Below are 20,936 nucleotides of genomic sequence, written 5' to 3' on the forward strand. Positions count from 1 at the left end.
TGACATTCACAGTGTACAAGACGTTGGTGAAGGCCTGCATGTACCTGTTTGATTGCCACCTTTAATGCTGCAAGTGGCCACCCTTTTCGTGGACAAAGATATTGTCACAAAGACCTGTGACTTCATGCCAATCATGCTTGATTCCTCCAATCTCCCCCAATGCATGCACAGGGCAGCTGGAACACTGACCAGTACATTGCACATTTTTTACTGCAGTTCCACAAATATCCTGTTTGTCGATGACCCCCAAGGCGTAACATCTGCATCCAGTTGCGTAGAGCTTGGAGCATCCTGGTCTCTCCAGCATGTACTTTCCACTGCTGATCCAGTCTCCACCATCTGTCTTGCTCACTGGCGGTGCGAGTCACCAGGTGAAAACCCAATTATTTGCCTGACCAATTATTTTACTGAAGCATGAGCAACTGAGCTAGTGCATGGTTTGTGAATCCTGTGAAGGTGCCCCCTCAGACAGTGTGATCTCCTCTGAAGAGGTATCATCGTCATCCTGGACACCTCCTATGGGACACTTGAAGGCCCTGTGGGATATTAATTGGAATTGTCAAGGTAAGAATATTTTATGTGATCACTATGCTCATGACCATATTTTGCTAATATTAAGTCGACATGAGTGAACGTTGCAATCCATCTGGCTGCCTGATATTTAATTCTGTCATCAGGAAGCTGGGAGGCCCCCATCTCCAACAGCCAGGCACACCAAGATTCCACTGAGGTCCAGTACCTTTGCCTATACAGCTGCTAGTTGCAAGTAGGGGCACCTCCAGTTCTCAAGAGACTTATGAGTGAGAGTAATGATACGGGTTGATTAGTTGGATGGAGAGTATTTGCTGAGGGTGATTATGAGGAAGAGACATGACGTTGCAAAAGAATGAAGGTAAGTGTCAGTGGTGGATAGACAGATGGCAGTGTGAGTAAGTGCATAGACAGAGAGGGATGGGTGTACCCATAGAATCATAGAATAGTTACAGTACAGAAGGACATTCAGCCATTGTGCCAGTTCTCTGCCTGCTATCCTTAATTGTTCAGGGCTTCCAGAGGCAGCTTCTTAATTGGCTGCCTCTAGTAAGATTGCATAGGCAGGCAGACATAAAAGAACTTAAGAACATAAGAAATAGGAGCAGAGTAGAACATTCAGCCCTTCAACCCTGCTCCACCATTCAATGAGATCATGGCTGATCTTCCACTTCAACACCATTTTCCTGCACTATCCCCATATCCCTTGATGTTTTTAATATGTAGAAATCTAGCAATCTCAGTCTTGAACATACTCAACATCTGACACTCCACTGCCCTTTGGAGCAGAGAATTCCAAAGATTCACTGCCCCTTGCGTGAAGAAATTCCTCCTCATCTCAGTCATAAATAGTCTGCCCCTTATTCTGAGACTGTGTCCCCTGGTTCTAGATCCCCCAGCAAGGGGAAACATCCTTCCTGCATCCACCCTACTAAGCCCTGTAAGAATTTTGTATGTTTGAATGAGATCACCTCTCATTCTTCTAAACTCTAGAGAATCCAGGGCTAACCTATTTAATCTTTCCTTATAGGACAATCCCTCCATCCCAGGAATTAATTTTGTGAACTTTTGTTGCACTCCCTCTAAGGCACGTACACCTTCCTTTAGATAAGGAGACCAAAACTGCACAGAATACTTCAAGTCCGGTCTCACCATGGCTCCATATAATTGCAGTAAGACATCTTTACTCCTATACTCAAATCCTCTTGTAATAAAGGCCAACATACCATTTGCTTTCTTAATTGCTTGCTGTACCTACATGTCAGCTTTCAGTGACTCATGAACAAGGACACCCAAGTCCCTTTGAAGCTCAACAATTTCCAGCCTCTCACCATTTAAGATATACACTGTATTTCTGTTTTTCCTACCAAAGTGGATAACCTCACATTTCTCCATATTGTATTCCATCTGCCGGATTTTTGCCCCCTTGCTTAGCCTCTCCGAATCTCCTTGAAGCAACTTTGTATCCTCCTCACAACTCATACTTCCACCTAGATAACAGTCATCTGAAAATTTGGAAATATTACAATTAAATCCTCACATTCAAATCATTGATATAGATTGTGAAGCACTGATCCTGTTGTACCCCACTAGCCACAGTCTGCCAACCTGTACCCATTTATTCCTACTCTTTGTTTTATGTCCGTTAATCAGTTCTCAATTCATGCCAGTATATTCCTTCGATCCCATGTACTCTAATTTTGTTTACTAACCTCTTGTGTAGGACCTCATCAAAAGCTTCCTGAAAATCTAAATATTCCACATCCACTGGTTCTCCCTTATCTACTCTGCTAGTTGTATACTCAAAAACTCCAACAGGTTTTATAAACATGATTTCCTTTTCATAAATCCATGTTGATTCTGCCCAATCCCAATCCATAATTTTCTAAGTGTCTCATTATCACATCCTTTATTATAGATTCTTCCATAATTTTCTAAGTGTCTCGTTATCACATCCTTTATTATAGATTTTAGCATTTTCCCTGCTACTGATGTCAGGCTAACAGGTCCCTGTTATCCCTTTCCCTCCTTTCTTAAGTAGTAGCGTTATATTTGCCACCTTCCACTTTGTAGGAACCATTCCAAAGTCAATAGAAATTTGAATGATGACCACCAAGGCATCTACAATTTCTACAGCCACCTCTTTCAACACTCTGGGATGTGGGTCATCAGGTTCAGTGGATTTATCCAGGAGATAAGTCCCATTAATTTCTCTAGTACTTTTTTAGACTAATATTAATATCTTGCAGTTCCTCATTTACACTAGTCCCTTGATTCTCCATTATTTCTGGGAGGCTTTTAGTATTTTCCTTCTTGAAGCCAGACACAAAGGCCAGAATTTTATGCTCCCGCCCGTCTGCCCCCTCCCCCTCCCCCTTACCCCAGGTTCTGAGGTGGGGGGGACGTGAAGTTGCATGGATGGGATTCCCTCTGGGTTCCTGCCCGTCCTGACCTGGTAGTGATTTTATGGTGGGGCGGGCAGGTCCTCAGACAGGAAGCCTGCCTTTGCCCCAACTTAGGCCCTTAAGTTGCCACTTAATGGCCCTAAAGGGCTTTTTCCCACCCAACCTCAATTTTTAGGCTAGCATGGTGGATGACAGCTCAGGGGCAGAAGGCCGGAAATAAACTGAGTTTGATCTCGGGCAGGAAGTGGGTGGCTGGGGGCACCTCCATCAGAAGGCCCTTTCTGACTGGTGACACCCTCCCCTTAAGGCCCCGTGACCTCAACCCTACCCACCGCCCCCCCACCTCCTCCCCAGCCTAAACCCAAGACTGCGTTCACCCCCCCTTGCGACCCCCCCAGATGTCACCTACTCTCCAGCCCAGGGACCCCTACTACTTACCTAACCTCCAGGTCCCAGAACTTAGTTCCAGGCAGCTTCCTGCAGTGCCTCTTCCAGTCACTGCAGCACTGTGCCTGGAGGAACTGGATAGCTGCCAGCCAATCAGATTGGACCAGCTCCTGAGTAGGATGGAAGTCCTGTCTTATGCCAATTGACGCTTGTTAGAGCATAAAATGGCATCAGAGCTGCTGGAGTAGGCTGGGATGTGTTCCTGAAAATTCAGGCCAAAGTATTTGTTTAGTAGTTTCCCTGCCATTTCCTTATTCCCCATTATAAATTCTCCTGACTCCGCTTGTATTGGACCCAAATTTATTTTTGCAAATCTTTTCCTTTTTACATAGCTATTGAAGCAGTTACAACCAGGTTTTATATTTCTCGCTAGTTTACTCTCATTTTCTATTTTCCCTTTCTTAATCTTTTTCTTTGTCATCCTTTGCAGAATTCTAAAATTTTCCCAATCCTCAGGCTTATCATTTTTTTTTGGCAACAGTATACACCTCTTCCTTCGATCCAATACAATCCTTGATTTCTTTTGTTAGCCACGGTTGAACAATTTCCTTGCTTGTTTTTTGTGCATTAAGGGATGTATTTTTGTTGTAAACTATGTATTAGACCTCATTAACCATGCAGATCAACACCCAGAAAGTTAGTTTGTACTATCTCCAGCAGCAACAGCAAAGCTGCATGGGTAGTTGCTGTGAGGTGTGGTGACTTGGAGTAGGCTTGAGAAGGCAAACGATGAAGTTGGGATGGTACACACATCAGCATGTAAGGCAATGTGTGATTGTACTCAATTTTCCTGCCTGCTTGGGTCATTAAATTACTTTCGGCATTGTATTCATTAGCGTGCTACCACACTTCTGCAGCTGGTCTCATGGGTAGGGACATGTTATAAATGAGATTTAAGAAGTTTTATTCTTATTTGATATTGGAACCTCATCCTGCCTGTGGATGAGGATTCCAAAAAATGTAATGGCCACTTGGCCTTTTTGTCTGCCCACCAACCGTAAGGTTGGACGGGCAGCGAAAAATTTCTTTCAATGATCTAGTTAATGGCCTTAATAGGCCTTTTAATTGTGGGCGGGCACGCTGCCAATTCCTGCACATGCCCCCCGATCAAAATATCGTGCAACTGCACGTTGACGTTAGGACATTTGCCCAATGTCAACACACGTCATTTTACGCTCGAGCTGGTCGGGTGAGCATTCATCTGCCTGCCGAGGTAAAAATTCTGTCCCTGGAAACCTATATGTTTAATATTAATTGTGGAGAGTCTTTGACGTGATTTTGAGAGATCCAGAGTCCAATATTCCTGTTTATGTAATTTAGTCAAAAAGTAGACATAAGGAAAGCTGATGGAATACTGGGAGATTGTTATTTATCTGTTTTTAGCACTGCTTTCAGCATTCCTACAACTCAAAAAAGGAAAAAGAAAATCAGCTGAAGCTTAGGAAAAAGGTCAAATATGCTTTTTCATAACCTTGCTGGAGGCAGGATTCTGCAACCTGAAAGGCACCTTGAAAGGTGAGTTTTAACTCAGTCGGAACTAATGTTCCAGAGTTTAAGAAACAAATGAAGATTATGGGAATTTCTGGACTAAGAGCCTAGATATAGTGGTCATTGTTTGTTTAATTGTATAAAGTTTGGAAAATTGACCTGTGTGAAACCAAACTTTGGACCGAATCTACCAAGGAGTGGCAATTACTGTTGGATTGCTACTCCATTCCCAAAATGGAGATCCGCATTTCTGGCCCGGACTTCTGAACCAGGCCTCTTCAGAAATGCGGAGTGTACCTGTTCTCGGAATCCTTCCTTGTAGTGATGGAGGATCATGACGGGTCAGAGGGTCGGGAGGATTGGATGGTTGGAGGGGTGTGATGTTCAGAGGATCAGAGAGGGAGTTGGTGGGGCGGGGTGGGGGGTGAGTTGTATAATTACCCAGGAGTTAGGCATGGTTTTTCCTGTATAACATTTTCTGGGTAACTAACCAGGTAGGTAAGTTGGAATCCTCCAAAGTCTCCAGGAGCCGAGGAATTGCCCATCGGAAGTTGAAGCTTCCTTGGCAATTCCCCGTTGACCAGAAGGTCTGGGCCCATGTATTTCCATAAGTATCAAACACCCAGTTGACCGAAACAAAACTGCTGGGATCTATTCTCTCCAGTTTATTCAATAGTGCTGTGTGTCACAGTGTTCTTTATTGTCCGGGAGGGATTCATCCTGGGGATAATGTGACAATATACTATGTAAATGTTTGTGCTTTGACAGTTTATCATTCATTTTTAAAGGTTTGGCTGTTTTCCAATTTGAATTTACAGTTTGTACTTTTTGACATCTGTATCTGTATTTTTATTATTGCAACATGCTTTGTAAAGTAAGTTTTAAAAAAAACAATAGCTTCAACCATGGTTTATAATGCCCATAGAAAACAACTAGAAACTGGATATTACTGTAATTTTTATTGAAGTCAAGCAATGCCTATTTATTGCAACATATATTGAACCACTCAAATAATGGATCATGGCATCCATCCAGACGGAAAATCATCACATTCGGACTGCAAGAACTGACTGGCTATGGACTACATGTCCACCATTGTAATAAACAGCCAAGAATGAATAAGACAGAAAGGGAAGGAGGTGGGTGGAGGCAGGTGAGTGAAATCAAATGATAAACAGTAGTCCTTCTGTTTTGAAGGGCATTGACCTTAGATGTAAGTTGGAGGACTGATTGGATGGATAACTAATTAATACAGACTTTCTTTGTTCTCTTTCATCTCCTGTTTCCTGTAAAACATCATTGCTGCTTAGCTTTTATAACTGGTAAGAATTTTGCTACGACAGAATAGTGAAGAACAAGGGCTAAATTTTCAAAGGGCAACGGGAATGGGACCTGGTGCGGACAAGAATTAAAAATTGCAGCCCCAGAGGTCATCTCAGGACCCTGATGCCTCCGGGACAGTTTTGAATTTTCAAAGGACCGGGGGGTTGAGAAGGAGCAAGAAACATGCATGCTGTCAATTGGTACCTTGAATTCATTAAGGAACTTGCTAAGGGGCCTGTCAGGTCCAGATTGGAACTTTTAATTTTTTTGGTGAGCTCAAACAGTCTTGTGCATGTTTATGCACAGCTGTTGAGTTTACAGTGGGACCCTGGTAAATTTGCAGTACTTTTTAAATTCACTCTGTGAGTTCACCGAGCACCGGCATGAGCACTGCTCCTACCCTTCTAATCCACGGTTGATTTCTGCAGCACTTCACCTCGAAGAGCTGCCTATTCTAATTGGCAAGCAGTGGCAGACCCCACTATGCCTGCCACCTTGCCTTTGCTCCTGGCGCCAGGCAGGCCGCACCTGCCACATGGAGGCCATCAGAGGCCTCTAATTGTACGCTATGTTTACCTCCTGACCAACTAGGCTATTTTTATTTAAAAATAGCTCAGGTGTGGAGTCAGGATCCAGACTTCATTCGGGTGTTGAGTTTATGACCCAACATTGTAAATCTGGCCCCAAGTCTCAATAATCTCTTAAATTTAGGAAAGTTGATGATAAATTATCTCTTACTGTGAAGACATATATTTTAGTTAGTGCATGCAGTTCAGTCAGGATCTCTGAGTTGGTGAACTTGTCCTGAAAAGAGATGCTGAGGATACATTGAGACAATGAGGGCAGAAATTGTTCAGCGTTTTCTCCTAACTAACATATATCGCCCTGGTCTTACTGGACAAATGTGCTGAGGATGCAGGCTTGGTGGACTCGCAGTTTGGTGTTCTCAATCAGGTACTGTTGTCCTACATTTTCTTACTCAGTTTGGATATTTCAGCACCAAGTGACAGAATGCTGGTGACTGTGGAGGCTAGCTATGTGAAGCTATCAAAAACCTTCAGCTTCACATTGTCAATGCTGATAGATGGTAGTTTGGCAATATTTTAGACCTTGACATTTGTCCTCCTGAAGTTGATGGTCAAACCAAACTCTTTACAGGCATGAGAGAATCTGTCCATTCAGCCTGGGAGCAAACTAATTCCACCAACATACAATCATTGCTAAACCAGTGATTTGGCTCAGCCATGATCATCAGATGAATGATGGTTGCATGCCCGAAGACCTTCTGTTCGGTGAACTGGCCATTGGACCACGAGCTCATGAGCATCCATACCTCCGCTACAAGGACACCTGCATATAAAGATGGCGGACATTGACACTGAAAAGTGGGGGACAGTTGCTGATGGCTATGATCTCTGGAAGCTGACTGCTTGGAAGGGCATTGGAAAAACCAAGCCAGAAATGAAAAGCTCAGCTAGCTTAGAAGAGGGCTCACAGAAAACAGAGGCCAGCAAATCATGCACCTTCTCAGCCCACTATCTTCCTCTGTAGCAAAAGCAGCAGAGACTGTCATGCCAGGTTGAGGCTTCTGAGCCACACTAGGCAACGCTTAACATAGAGTTGAACACCACAGTGCAAACCACTGTCTTACGAGACAGCAGTTGGCTTAGCAGTTCAATCGTGAAAGCATGGACTAGCTAAACGGTTTAATGTACACATATGCTTAAGCATGAAGAGTACCACTGGGCCTTACACTACTGGGCCTTACACCACTGGAATCTGGATTCTGACCCAGTACAGACTGATGGGATGAAGGTATCATGTTTGCTGATTGTAAAGGTGAGATGAGTTTATGCTGTCTCAATCCAGTTCCAAGTTTGATATTAATTAGCAATGTCACTCAGAGAAGCCAAAAGAGATGTGTTATGGGAAATTTGCATTTTTAGATAAGTGAAGGAGTTGTTTGGATTTCAAAGGGATGGTAGGATGTTTACAACTGGTAAGATAAGCAAGGCCAAGCAGTGTGTTTATTTTTCCCAAAAGGAAAGAAGTCATATAGGCAACACTCATTGCAGGCAGTCTTTCAATTCAAGGATGGCGTCTACTCAGGGTCATGAGTTTCTGCCATGGTTATTCATGTGACTGAACAAGCCGATTCTCTACACTAATATCTCTGGGCACATGGACCAGGACATCCCATAAGGTAGTGGGATCCAGAGTGCAGGATTTGCTTCCTTTTATTTCATTCTCTGCTGCTGCTCTGCCTCTTCATTAAGGTGTTTGGATTCAAAGTGTGATGCAGCTTGATGGGCAAATCGCCATTTTGAACAATTGGTAGCAAGGTCCTCCCAATCATTAATGTCAATGCTGCCACACTTCAAGGAATCAATCAAAATAGTAAGAGATAATTATTGTTCTTGCATCTTGTAACAGGAGTGCTCGATAGGCCCCAGATGGGAGCAAAAATCCAAAGCAATTACATTTATTATGATGTGGTAGGTAATGTGTGCCAGGCAGACAAAATCCTCAAGAGAAACTTGGCCAAGCTATCACAATAGTTTTGCAATTTTTATTTATTATGAGAAGATATGTGCATTGAATTCAGAAGTAATGAGTCCACTAAGACTTTTAGAGATTTTAAAAATTAAATTAAAATATTTATTAACAAAAGAAAATATTTCAAGTACATACATAAGTTGACAATTACTTCATACAGTAACAAATCCTAAAATTCTTATTAACCTAACTTCCAACAACACACCCGTTTTAAGGCAATAGTCCAAAATAGATTTGAAATTTAAAAAGCAAGCCAGCAAGTTACCAGAACATCCATTCGACAATGCAATTCCAAAGGCTTTTCTCCAACTTTAGTTACTGGACACAGCAGACTTTTGCAACAACGGCTGGAGGATTCTTCAAGGCTGTTTCACACACTCCTGTTAGATTTTACATGGCCCCCTAACATAGCCTTTCACTCCCCTTTATATATGTTTCTCTCTCTTTAATTTGTAAATTCTATTGTTCCATATGTGTTTGCAAATTTATTTTTCCCATAACATAAACATTTTTCATGTTGCCAATATGACCTCTTTCCTTTTGGGAAAAATAAACACACTGCTTGGCCTTGCTTGTCTTACCAGTTATAAACACCCTACCATCCCTTTGAAATCGAAACAACTCCTTCACTTATCTAAAAATGCAAATTTCCTTCACACCTCGTATGCTAAGACCTCATCAATGTTCACTCATTCGCATTTCAAGTACCCTTCTATACCTAACTCCTTTTGATAATTTCAAGCTTGCAGTCCAGCTGACTTCAACTCAATTAAATCACACACAGACATAATCATCCATACTCACCCCTATAAACCTACTTTACAATAACACACAATAACATTATGAAAATTATTATAGTTTCAAAACACATTCCAAGGCTTCCTGCTGATTACTATGTCTAGAGAGAATATTCCAGAGAATCTAAAATACAAGCATTCTTTACATGACCACACCAACTTGCTTGTTTGAAAACAACAAATAGTATTTTTATAGTGCCTTTAACCTAGCAAATCATCCAAGGCACTTTACAGGAGTGTAATAAGGCAAAAAAAAGCTAAAGAAGGACTCAAAGCTTGGTCAAAAAGGAAGGTTTTGTGAAGCACGTTAAAGGAGACTGAAGTGTTCCAGAAGCAGAGAGATTTTCAAGAGCTTAGGACCTAAATAGCTAAAGCCACAGTTACCAATACTGAGGTGAAGGAAGTGAAGATGCACAAGAGGCCAAATTTGAAGAAATGCAGAGTTCCAGGAGGGTATGTGAGGCTGAATGAAATTGTGAGATAGTGGAGGGCAAGATCATGGCATGATGAGTGAATGGAACTTCATGCAAGTTACATCAGGAAGTTACATGGGAAGGAAAATAGGAACAGAAGGAAGCCATTCAGCCGCTTCGAGCCTGAATCACAGAAGGTCATTTGGCTCATCTGCACCAGCTCTCCGAATTAGCAACTCACTTTGTGCTATTCCCCTGCCTTCTCCCTGTAACCCTGCACATTCTTCCTTTTCAGATAACAGTCTAATTCTCTTTTGACTGCTTCATTGAACCTGCCTTCAACATAGTATCAGACAATGCACTCCAGACCCTAACCACTTGCTGCGTGAAAAAGCTTTTCCTCATATCACTTTTGCTTCTTTTACTAATTACTTTAAATCTGTCCCCTTTCATGAGTGGGCACACTTTCTCCCTATCTTCTCCATCCAGACCCCTCATGATTTTGAATACGTCTATCAGATCTCCTCTTAGCCATTTTTTCTCTAAGGAAAACATTCCTAACTTCTCCAGTCTATCTTCATGGGCAGAATTTTTCACTGAGCAGGCGGGCACATGCCCAACCTGCTCGAGCATGAAATAGGGTGTGATGATGCTGGACGAGCATCCTGATGTCATCGCACACTCGCGCGATATTTCGGTCAGCGGGCGCGGGTTAAACTCAGAAGCACGCCCGCCAACAATTAAGAGGACAATTAAGCCCATTAATGGCGCAATTAACAAAGTTTTTCCCTTGCCCGCCAACATTACAGTTGGCGGGCAGGCGAATCGGCCAGGCGGCCTTTGCATTTTTCAGGGAACCTCGTCCACGGGAGGGATGAGGTTTCTGTGATAAATTAACATAAAAATAAATTTCCATGGTCAGCACTTTCAGTTCCTCCATTTTCAGGTGACTGATTATGAAGTTTGGACACTTTTTTCTGGTTTCTGTGACCTTTAATTTAAGTTGTTCAAGTCTTCATCTCCCTGAGGCAGCTCTCTGCATTCAGGCAGCTTTCTCTGAGCACTCAGCCCATGCTTTATCGCCTGCCCTCCTCCCATTCCCACCCTGGCAGCACTGAGCCGTTCAGCGCGTGCTTCACGTTGGCTGGCCATTAATTGGCTAGCTAGAGTGAATTTGTGGTCGGGGCCCGATCGTGGTCGGCAGTCTGTTCCCCAACCAATCCTGAACCTGCCAACCACACCCGCCCATCGAACTGAAAACTCTGCCCCATAACTAAAGTCCCTCATCCCTGAAACCATCCTCGTGAATCTTTTCTGCATCCTTTGCAATGCCTTCCCATCCTTCCTAAAGTGCAGCACCCAGAACTGGATGTAGTACTCTAGCTGAGGCCGAACTAGTGACTGATACAAATCCAGCTTAACCTCCTTGTTCTTTGATATGTGTTCTTGATGTCTTTTGGTTCACTGATATTGGTAATAATCACACTTAAAGCCTGGAAAGATGAGAGCTGTTTATGTTTAATGCTTGACATGCTGCCTTGTACAAGAGAAGGACTAGATTGAACTGGTTCTGATACACATGTTACAGAACAGAAGCCAACACTCTATATTTTTAAAAAACAAAAACTTTATCCTTATTGCTATTTCTTATTTTTTTTTAAACTGGACTTTTCTGCTGAACGAAGACAATTAGGATGGCTGACCCTCTGTCTGTGAGTCACCAGGACAAGAGAATTCACTTCTCAATTTCAGAAACGTCACACTTCATTATGTCTGAGGTGCTTCTAAAGGTACCTGGAACTGCACAAACAAATTTCAAAGAGAGTAACATGAAAGCCATTTGCATTTGAAAAGCCAAGCTTGTTAGTGGAGTTGGTGAGTCTACAGAGACAATGACTTCCCAACACCAGGGCCTCAACAAATAGCGCCTCTTTCAACCCATAATGGCTGAGACATTATCAGTCTGAGACACAAAGCCAATTTACAGACAGTAAATAAACATCCTTTGTTGAATTCATTGTGGAAAAGTAAGGTGACATGATCTAAGACTCTGGCTTGCTGAACAGTTTAATACTACACTAAGAGCTGCAAACCCCAGTCTGCTGTTTAACATCCGACTGGCAGACCACTCAGAAGGAAGTTCTGGCCAGGTTGGACAATTGGCTCCCCATCTAACTTGACTCTGCTAAGGAGATTTTTTACTATCATCTAAAGAACTGATTCAATCTTTGTGTGCCTACTGCATCTTGTGACTTCAATACCACTGGAAAAGCAAATCTTACACCACCTGTCTTCAGCCAGCTGACCTTTGTGGAAGAATTCCTCATTAGACTTTCTGGACTCTGGAACACAAGTGAACCAATATTCATTTTCTCTGTGATTCTTGTATTATATAATCTTTTCTCTATCCCTCCATTTACTGTATGAATGCGGAATGGCAAGTTGCTTTTCATGAGTTTTGATTGTGGGCACTAAACTAAACTTCTGAGTTAATCCTAACTTGAGTTTGCTGTGAGGTTAATAGTTAAAATCAGATCACACAAAAAACAAGGGGTTGGGAAATATGCCACCGCTTATTCTTAAAAAAAAATCAAAACACCTTCTGTTTACGGACTGGTGGCAAAAGGAAAAATCAGTACTGTTTGAACTGTCTTTAACACACATCACATGACTCTCCAATGCAGCCGTGAAAAGTGGCCCCAGAATACTTTCACATAACAAATAGTTCCTAGCTAATTACTTCCTAGTTCTTTATAGATATTCATAGATAATACAACAATATGTCACACTCTTGTACTCTATGCCCCTATTAATAAAGCCCAGGATACTGTATACTTTATTAATTGCACTCTCAACCTGTCCTGCCACATTCCATGACTTATGCACAGATACACCCTGGTCTCTCTGCTCCTGCACCCCTTTTCAATTGTACCCTTTATTTTATATCATCTCTCCATGTTCTTACTATCAAAATGAATCACTTCAATTAGATCATGGTTAATTTGGAACTTAACTTCATCTACCTACCTTGATGCCATGTTCCTTAAAACCTTGCCAAAGAAAAATAAATCAATCCAGGTTTTATATTTTCAATTGGCGTAGCCTCAATAATTTTTTGGGAGAGAAAGTTCCAGATTTCCATGACCCTTTGTGTAAGGAAGTGCTTCTTGGCATTACCCCTGTATGCCCTAGCTCTAATTTTGAAATTAAGCTCTTTTGTTTTTGAATCTCCCAAAAAAGGATATAATTTCTCTCTATTTAAGCTATTAAATCTTTTAATTATCTTAAAAGCCCCAATTTGATCACCCTTTAATGTTCTATGTTCAATAGAATGCAAGCTTACTATGCAACCTGTAAGTTAAACTCTGTTTGCCATAGTTTTATCTATTCTATCAATGACTCTTTGCAATTTTCCACTCCCTCTTATTATTTGCTGTGCCACCTATCTTTGTGTTATCAAAAAGCTTTCTATTCCTTCATTTAAGTCATTTATAAATATAGTGAAGAGCCAAGGCCTTAGTACAGATCCCTAGGTGTACCACTTGTTACATCCTATCAGTATGAATACATACCCATTATCCCCACTTTCTGTCTCCTGCCCTCTAAGCAATTTCCTATTCAAGCCAACAGCTTGCCTCGAACCCCATGCACTGTACAGGCTGCAGAGTTTTGGATGAGCTCAAGCTTATAGAGAGTGGAAAGTGGGAGGCAGACCAGGAGCGTGTTGGAATATAGTCAAGTTTAAAGGTAATAAAAGCATGTATAAGGGTTTCAGCAGCAGATGGGATGTCTCTAGACAGAAACAGAAACAGGTGATATTAAGGAAGTGGAAATAGAATGCCTTGGTGATGGGCAGAATATGGGATCAGATGTAAATCCTGGGGTTAAATTGGATGCCAAGACTGTAAACAGCCTGGTTCAGCCTAAGACAGAACCTTAGGCTGAACCAGAGATGGGGATGGAAACAGTGGCCAGGCAATGGAGTTTGTGACACAGGTCGAATACAATGGTTTTGGTCAACCCAATGTTTAATTGAAGGAAATTTTGTCTGATCCAGAACCGCATGTCAGACTAGTCTGACAATACACAAATTGTTGGCAGGAGGGTTGGAGTTGAGAATTTGGATTAAGGTGGAGCTAGGCATTGTCCATTACATGTAGAACTTGACATTATGTCTTCAGATGATCTTGCTGAAGGGCAGCATAAACATGGGAAATAGGGGAGGTGATGCACGACTTATTTGGGGATTCTCGAGGTAACGGTGCTAAGAAAGAAGGAGAAGCCATTGCAAGAGATACTCTGACCATGACTAAATAGACACAAGTGGAACCAGGTGAGGGACAAGCAGAATGATGGCACCAATGGAACAATCCTCTGCATTCCCACCCAAAAACTAGTATGAAAATCAGGGCCTAGGTATCTAAAATGGGATGTGTCTTGTTCCTTGGCACTAATGTTGCTTACTTTGTAAAATTTGTATTTACTTAAAAGACTAAAACGGTGGAAATATGAATTATTTTGATTTACAGCAGATCTTTGTATTAATTTATGATATTAGTAACAAAACACATGATTGAAATTCTGCTATCCATTCGTTTTAACATTTTTGATAAAATAGCAGATAAATAAATTTAACATGCTAATACATCAGTGCTAATACTACATAGCACGATTTCAAACTGTTTATATTTAATCAGATGTTTAAGACTTTGGGCACACTAACATTTTTAATAAGTGAAATTCCAAAATGATTGAGGACTTCTGGGGGTAAATTTTATGGCTTGAAGATGGGGGAGCTCATAAAATGCTCTGAGTAGTCTGCCTGTCTCCTATCGGCCCACCCCTGACCTGTCTCCCATTTTACAGGGGTGGTGGGGGGGGTGTTTTGAAGGTGTCATCCCACCACTATTTTACCCACAGCAAGGGGTGGCCCATGCCAGTGGGTAGCCCAGCAGCTTTAGCTGCACGGCCTGGTGTCAGGAAAGTGGGGAGGTACCATCTTTGGAGGACCCCTGAGTCCATCAGAGGCACCCCCCAACATCATACCTCCCTTTAACCCTCCACCCCGGCCTCTCAAACCGGCCCCCCAGCCCCCTCACCACCTACCCCTCACTTTGCAGTGGCCAGCTAGATATGTGAGCATACAAAATAGGAGCAGAAGTAAGCCATTTGGCCCCTCGAGCCTACTCCACTATTCAATAAGATCATGGCTGATCTGTTTATGTTTCGAGTTCCACATTCCCTTTTATCCCCGATAACCTTTGATTCCCTTGCCTACCAAGAAACTATCTTTTTCTGGCTCAAGAATATTCAATGACCCTGCCTCTATCACCACCTGAGGCTGAGAGTTCCAAAGTTTCATAATCCTCTGAGAGAAACAATTTCTCCTGATCTGTGTCCTATAAGGGCGACCCCTAATTTTAAAATGGTGCCCCCTAGTTCTGGACTCATCCACAAGAGGAAACATCCTTTCCACATGTACCTTTTCAAGACCATTCAGGATCTTATATACTTCAATCAAGTCACCCCTCACTCTTCTAAACTCCAGTGGAAACAAGCCCAGCCTATCCAACCTATCCTCATAAGACAACCGCCCATTCCAGGTATCCATCTAGTAAACCTCCTCTTAACAGCCTCCAACACATTTGCATCCTTCCTTAAATAAGGAAACTAAAACTGCACACTGTATTCAAGATGCAGTCTTACCAATGCACTGTATGACTGAAGCATAACATCGTTACTTTTATGTTCAATTCCTCTCATAATACAGGATAGCATTTCATTAGCCTTCCTAATTACTTGCTTTACCTGCATACTAACTTTTTGTGACTCATGCATGAGAACACCTAGATCCCTCTGCACCTCAGAATTCTGCAGTCCTTCTCCCTTTAAGTAATACTCTGTTGTTTTATTCTTCCTGAAAAAATGAACAACTTCACATTTTCCTACGTTATACTCCATCTGCCAGATTTTAACCCACTCACTCAACTTATCTATATCCATCTGCAAACTCCTTATGTCTTCTTCACAACATACTTTCCTACCTATCTTTGTGTTGTCTGCAAATTTAGCTACCATGCCTTCGTTCCCCTCATCTAAGTCATTGATCTAAATTGTAAAAAGTTGAGGCCCCAGCACAGACCCCTGTGAGACTCCACTCGTCACATCCTGCCAATCAGACAAAGACCCATTTATGCATACTCTGTTTTCTGCCAGCTAGCCAATCTTCTATCCTGGCTAATATGTTACCCTTTACACCATGAGCTTTTATTTTCTGCAGTTACCTTTGATGTGGCACCTTATCAAATGATTTCTGGAAATCCAAGTACAGTACATCTACAGGCTCCCCCTCTATCCACTGCACATGTTACTCCTTCAAAGAATTCTAATAAATTGGTTAAACATGATTTCCTTTTCATAAAACCATACTGACTCTTCCCAATTACCTTGAGCTTCTCTAAAATCCCAGCTATAACCTCTTTAATGATCAACTCTAGCATCTTCCCCATGACAGAGGTCAAGCTAACTAGCTTATAGTTTCCTGTTTTCTGCCTCCCTCCCTTCTTGAATAGAGAGGTTATATTTGCTACTTTACAGTCTGATGGAACCTTTCCAGAATCTAGGAAACTTTGGAAAATTAACACCATCTACTACCTCATTAGCCACCTCTTTTAAGACCTTAGGATGAAGTCCATCCAGACTCGGAGACTTGTCAGCCTGCAGCTCCATCAGTTTGCTCAAAACCGCTTCCCTTGTGATTGTGATTTCACCAAGTTCCTCTCTCCCACCTCCTGATTTCGAGCTATTACTGGAATATTTTTTGTATCCTCTATAATGAAGGCAGAAGCAAAATATTTGTTCATTTCATCTGCCATTTGCTTATTGTCTACTATTAACTGCCCACTGTCATTTTCTAGAGGACCAACACTCATTCTACCTATTCTTTTCCTGTTTAAATGCTTTTTTTGCAAAAATATACTTTATTTATAAAATACCTGAAAGAACATTACAAAACACTTCAAAATGGCCATCTCAAAAAGTGGTAATAATGTTCAAGTTTTCCACTTAGATCATGTCACACCCTGAGGTGCTTCAATACAATCAAGGATCATAACAGCCATTTCAAAATGGTCCTAACAGATAGTCAGACAGTGTAATACTATTTAAGCTGTCTACATAAATCATGTTGCACTTCGGAGTGCTTCAATACAATTGTAATAAATGTAATATTCATTGCATACATTCAATGAAAGTCATACAGCCCAAGGGGTCTATACAATTCCCAGCCCCTTGGTGCACTATGGCTGAAAGGTTTTAGTCTGTGATCTTTCCCCATTATGCCTTTGCGGCGGCTGCCCCAAGCTTTAGTGCATCCCTCAGCGCATAGTCCTAGACCTTGGAATGTGCCAGTCTGCAACACTTGGTCGGGGACAGCCCTTTGCACTGGATGACCAACAAGTTTTGGGCAGACCAAAGTGCGTCTTTCACTACGTTGATGATCATCCAGCTGCAGTTGATGTTTGTCTCGATGTGTGTCCCTGGGAACAGCCATAGAGCACAGAGTCCTGTGTCATGGAACTCCTCAGAATGAACCTGGACAAAAACCACTACATCTAGAAAGTCTTGCTGTTCGTTTTTACATTTTTAGCTAGTTTCCTCTCATACTCTGATTTCATTCTCCTACTTAACCTTTGAGTCATTCTCTGCCATTCTTTATATTCTGACCAACCATCTGACCTGCCGCTCAGTTTGTGCAGTTATATGCTTTCTCTTTAAGTGTGATGCTTTCCCTAACTTCTTTTGTGAACCATGGATAGTGGGTCCTCCCTTTAGAATTTTTCTTTATAGTAGAAATATATTTATTCTGAGTAATCTGAAATATCCCCTTAAATATCTGCCACTGCTTATCTATTGGTCTATCCTCTAGCCCACTGAAACCCTGCACTTACTTCCATTCCGGTTTCCAGTAGCGCTTCTTCCTCGGGGCCGGGTGTTATTCACTGCTCGAGCCTGGTGCTGCTGGGACTACAGAGCTGCCGGTTATCTGATTGGCTCACAACTCTCTAAGGTGGGGCTTCCTCCCCAAATAGGGGTGGAAGTTTTGCTCTTAGCTAATTAATGCCTCACTGAATGTTAAGTGGCTGTGGAGCAGCCCATATCAGTGGGGATGCATCCCCACCCACTCTTTGGGTGGTGGGGCGGCAAACCCCACCATCTGAAAAATCCTGCTCATGATAATACACACCGATTAATGGGGAAAATTTTTTGTATGAGATGCTCAAAATAAAGAGCGGTACATAAGGTAAATTCTTTTCTATTTTTTAAATTAATATTGATACATAATATAAGACAATGCTGTGTCTACTATCAAGAGGAATGGGGGAGAAATGTAACCAAAACAAATAGAGCTTTACTTTTCCTGGTTTTATAGTTGATAGCATTGTGTATGAAAGTCCTTGAGATTAAATTATCAGTAAAAGTGTTCCTTCCAATAATATTCCCCACACAATGACAATCGTAATTTGGAAAAAAAAGTAACTTGGTAGTCACAGTTTCTAAAGCACGTTTGTAGAGTTGAATTGTACCTTTAAAAATCATCTGAGGTGAGCTAAGATTTAAAAAGTACTTCAGCTAATGTATTGGTTTCCTTCTGATGGCTGAATTATGGATGGATCATTTCATAATTCAAGAATTAAATTCTGCCTTATATAAAAACATCCTATGAACAATGTCAAATCTTAATCAATTTTCTGACATGTGTAAAGAATTTGGTTAGCGTAGAGGAAAATGCATGCTAAGAACTCAAAATGGCTCAAAGTTGAACCTTAACTTCCGAGCTCCAGAGCATCATATGGGGGTGGTGGGTGTACCCCAAAGATGCACTGAAGAATCCCCTTCGGAGGTTCCCAGCTAAGGTTTACACAGCCATTGCCCAGAAGAGCAAATTTCCAAGGGCAATTGCCCTGCTCTGAGAATCATCCGAAAAACACGATTTAAATAACAAACTCTGGATGGTTCCGATGGGTTACACCAGTAGTTACGCAGAAAATGTTAGAAGAATTAAAACCTCTTCTAACGTCTGGATAACTATTGCACAGACCCACACTGACCCTCCCACAGGGCTCCCCCCACACCCATGAGATCCCAGGAGACACTCCCCAGCCACCACCCACTGCCCCCCCACAAGCCTTCCTAACTCCCCTGACCCCCAAGGAACTGCTTCACCCCATGATACTGCCCATTGTTAAAGTTCATACTGTACATGAAACTGTAAAGATTTGATGAAAGTTCAAAATGAAAATTATCCTCATACTAATTGCTGTATTGTTATGTCTTGGGTTCCTAGAAGTTTGAAATAATCATACTCTTAAACTCAAATTCTGGAGCTTCATTCAATGTATTTCTCAGATCTCAATTGCTGCGAACTGACACATTGCTGGTTCGATACACAGACTGTAGTGCAATAGTGAGTGATGTAGCTGTCTGGATACTTAAGTATACATGGGCATGAACATGTAGTTTCTAAATCATACTGGCATAATATAACAAGTATATCTTAATAAGAGTTTGATTTAATGTGACTCTCAGATCAGTCTGCACAATTTTATTCACTATTCTCTCTCTTCATGTTGCATCCTTGCTTGTCTGAGGGTTCCTATAATCATGGCTCCACGATACCACAATCAGGCAACTAGAAGAAGCAGGCCCCAAGAACTACCTCAACCAGTGTAGGGACTGAACCCATATCAGTTGCATTACCAAGCACACACTCCAACCAACTGAGCTAACCAGTCCTACTATTCCTAATGAAACAATGCAAACAACTCCTTATTCATTTTAACACTATTAATTTGGCAAAAAAACACTGTAGTCTTATAATGCTCCATGTGGATGTTACTGATTATTTAGTTTTATTATATTGAGATCAGGCTATATTTAGAGATCCTTTACTGTTGGTTTCTGCAAATGTGTTTTATCAGATACAAATTCTTTATCCTACATACTTCTTATGCATCCACAGATTGCATGGTTGAGCCTTAGCCAGTCATAGTGTGAGTATTCACACTTATTCCCTGACTCAACAGCAAGAACAGAGCAAATTTACCACAAAAATGTAAATATTTTGCGGTGCTAACTAAAATTAAGTTTCTGTAAAAATTGAACTACACAGGAAAGGTTTAAAAAGCCAGGTCAATTAAAATGTATGCGCCTGTAAAAGAAGCACATATTGTGTTTAGAATGGGCCTAACGAGAGTATAACAAACAAGGGCATTGCTGATGTAAAGATGAATGTTCAAAATTCTGATATATTGAGAGCAAACTGTCACTTTTACTTAGATGAGCATATGGTTAACAATGCATGTAAAAGGCTGTACTAACATGGGATATTGCTGAAAAATAATGAAGGACCCCCGAGGCATGTGAAGGAGAGTGCAGGCAGACAGACATCTGCACTCCTAAAGCATGCAACCAACTCTCAAAAACAAAGGATGCTAACAAACGTAGAGGAATATTAAAAACAAGATAAGGAAGAATAACAGACAGCAGATGCCTGACATCATGGTGCAGGTATGATAAGTAAGCCATGGGAACTAATTGTAACAGTTGAATTATAAAATCCCAAAGAAGAAAGTGAATTTGCTGTCATCAGACAAAAAAAAAGCCAGCAGCATACTAGAAGATGACTGTCTCCAGATGATGATGAAGAAGGCATTTTGGACCATGCCAACATAAGTAAGTGTAAGTACGAAACTATAGTGTTACATAATGTAAATGAATGTAGGCAAGGTTACATAGGAACTAATCATGCAACAGAATAAATATTGAAGATCAATCAAACTCAGTAACTCACTCTATTCTTGGACTTGAACTAATTGGAAATAATTTATTCACTGATTTGATAGTTCTTGATTCAGCAGCTGGGCTCTATTGGGGTGACAGATTTCCACTGCTGGCTATTCTTTTCTCACCTGAAA

This window comes from Carcharodon carcharias, chromosome 4 (genome assembly GCF_017639515.1).
Source record: "Carcharodon carcharias isolate sCarCar2 chromosome 4, sCarCar2.pri, whole genome shotgun sequence".
Taxonomy (NCBI): domain Eukaryota; kingdom Metazoa; phylum Chordata; class Chondrichthyes; order Lamniformes; family Lamnidae; genus Carcharodon; species Carcharodon carcharias.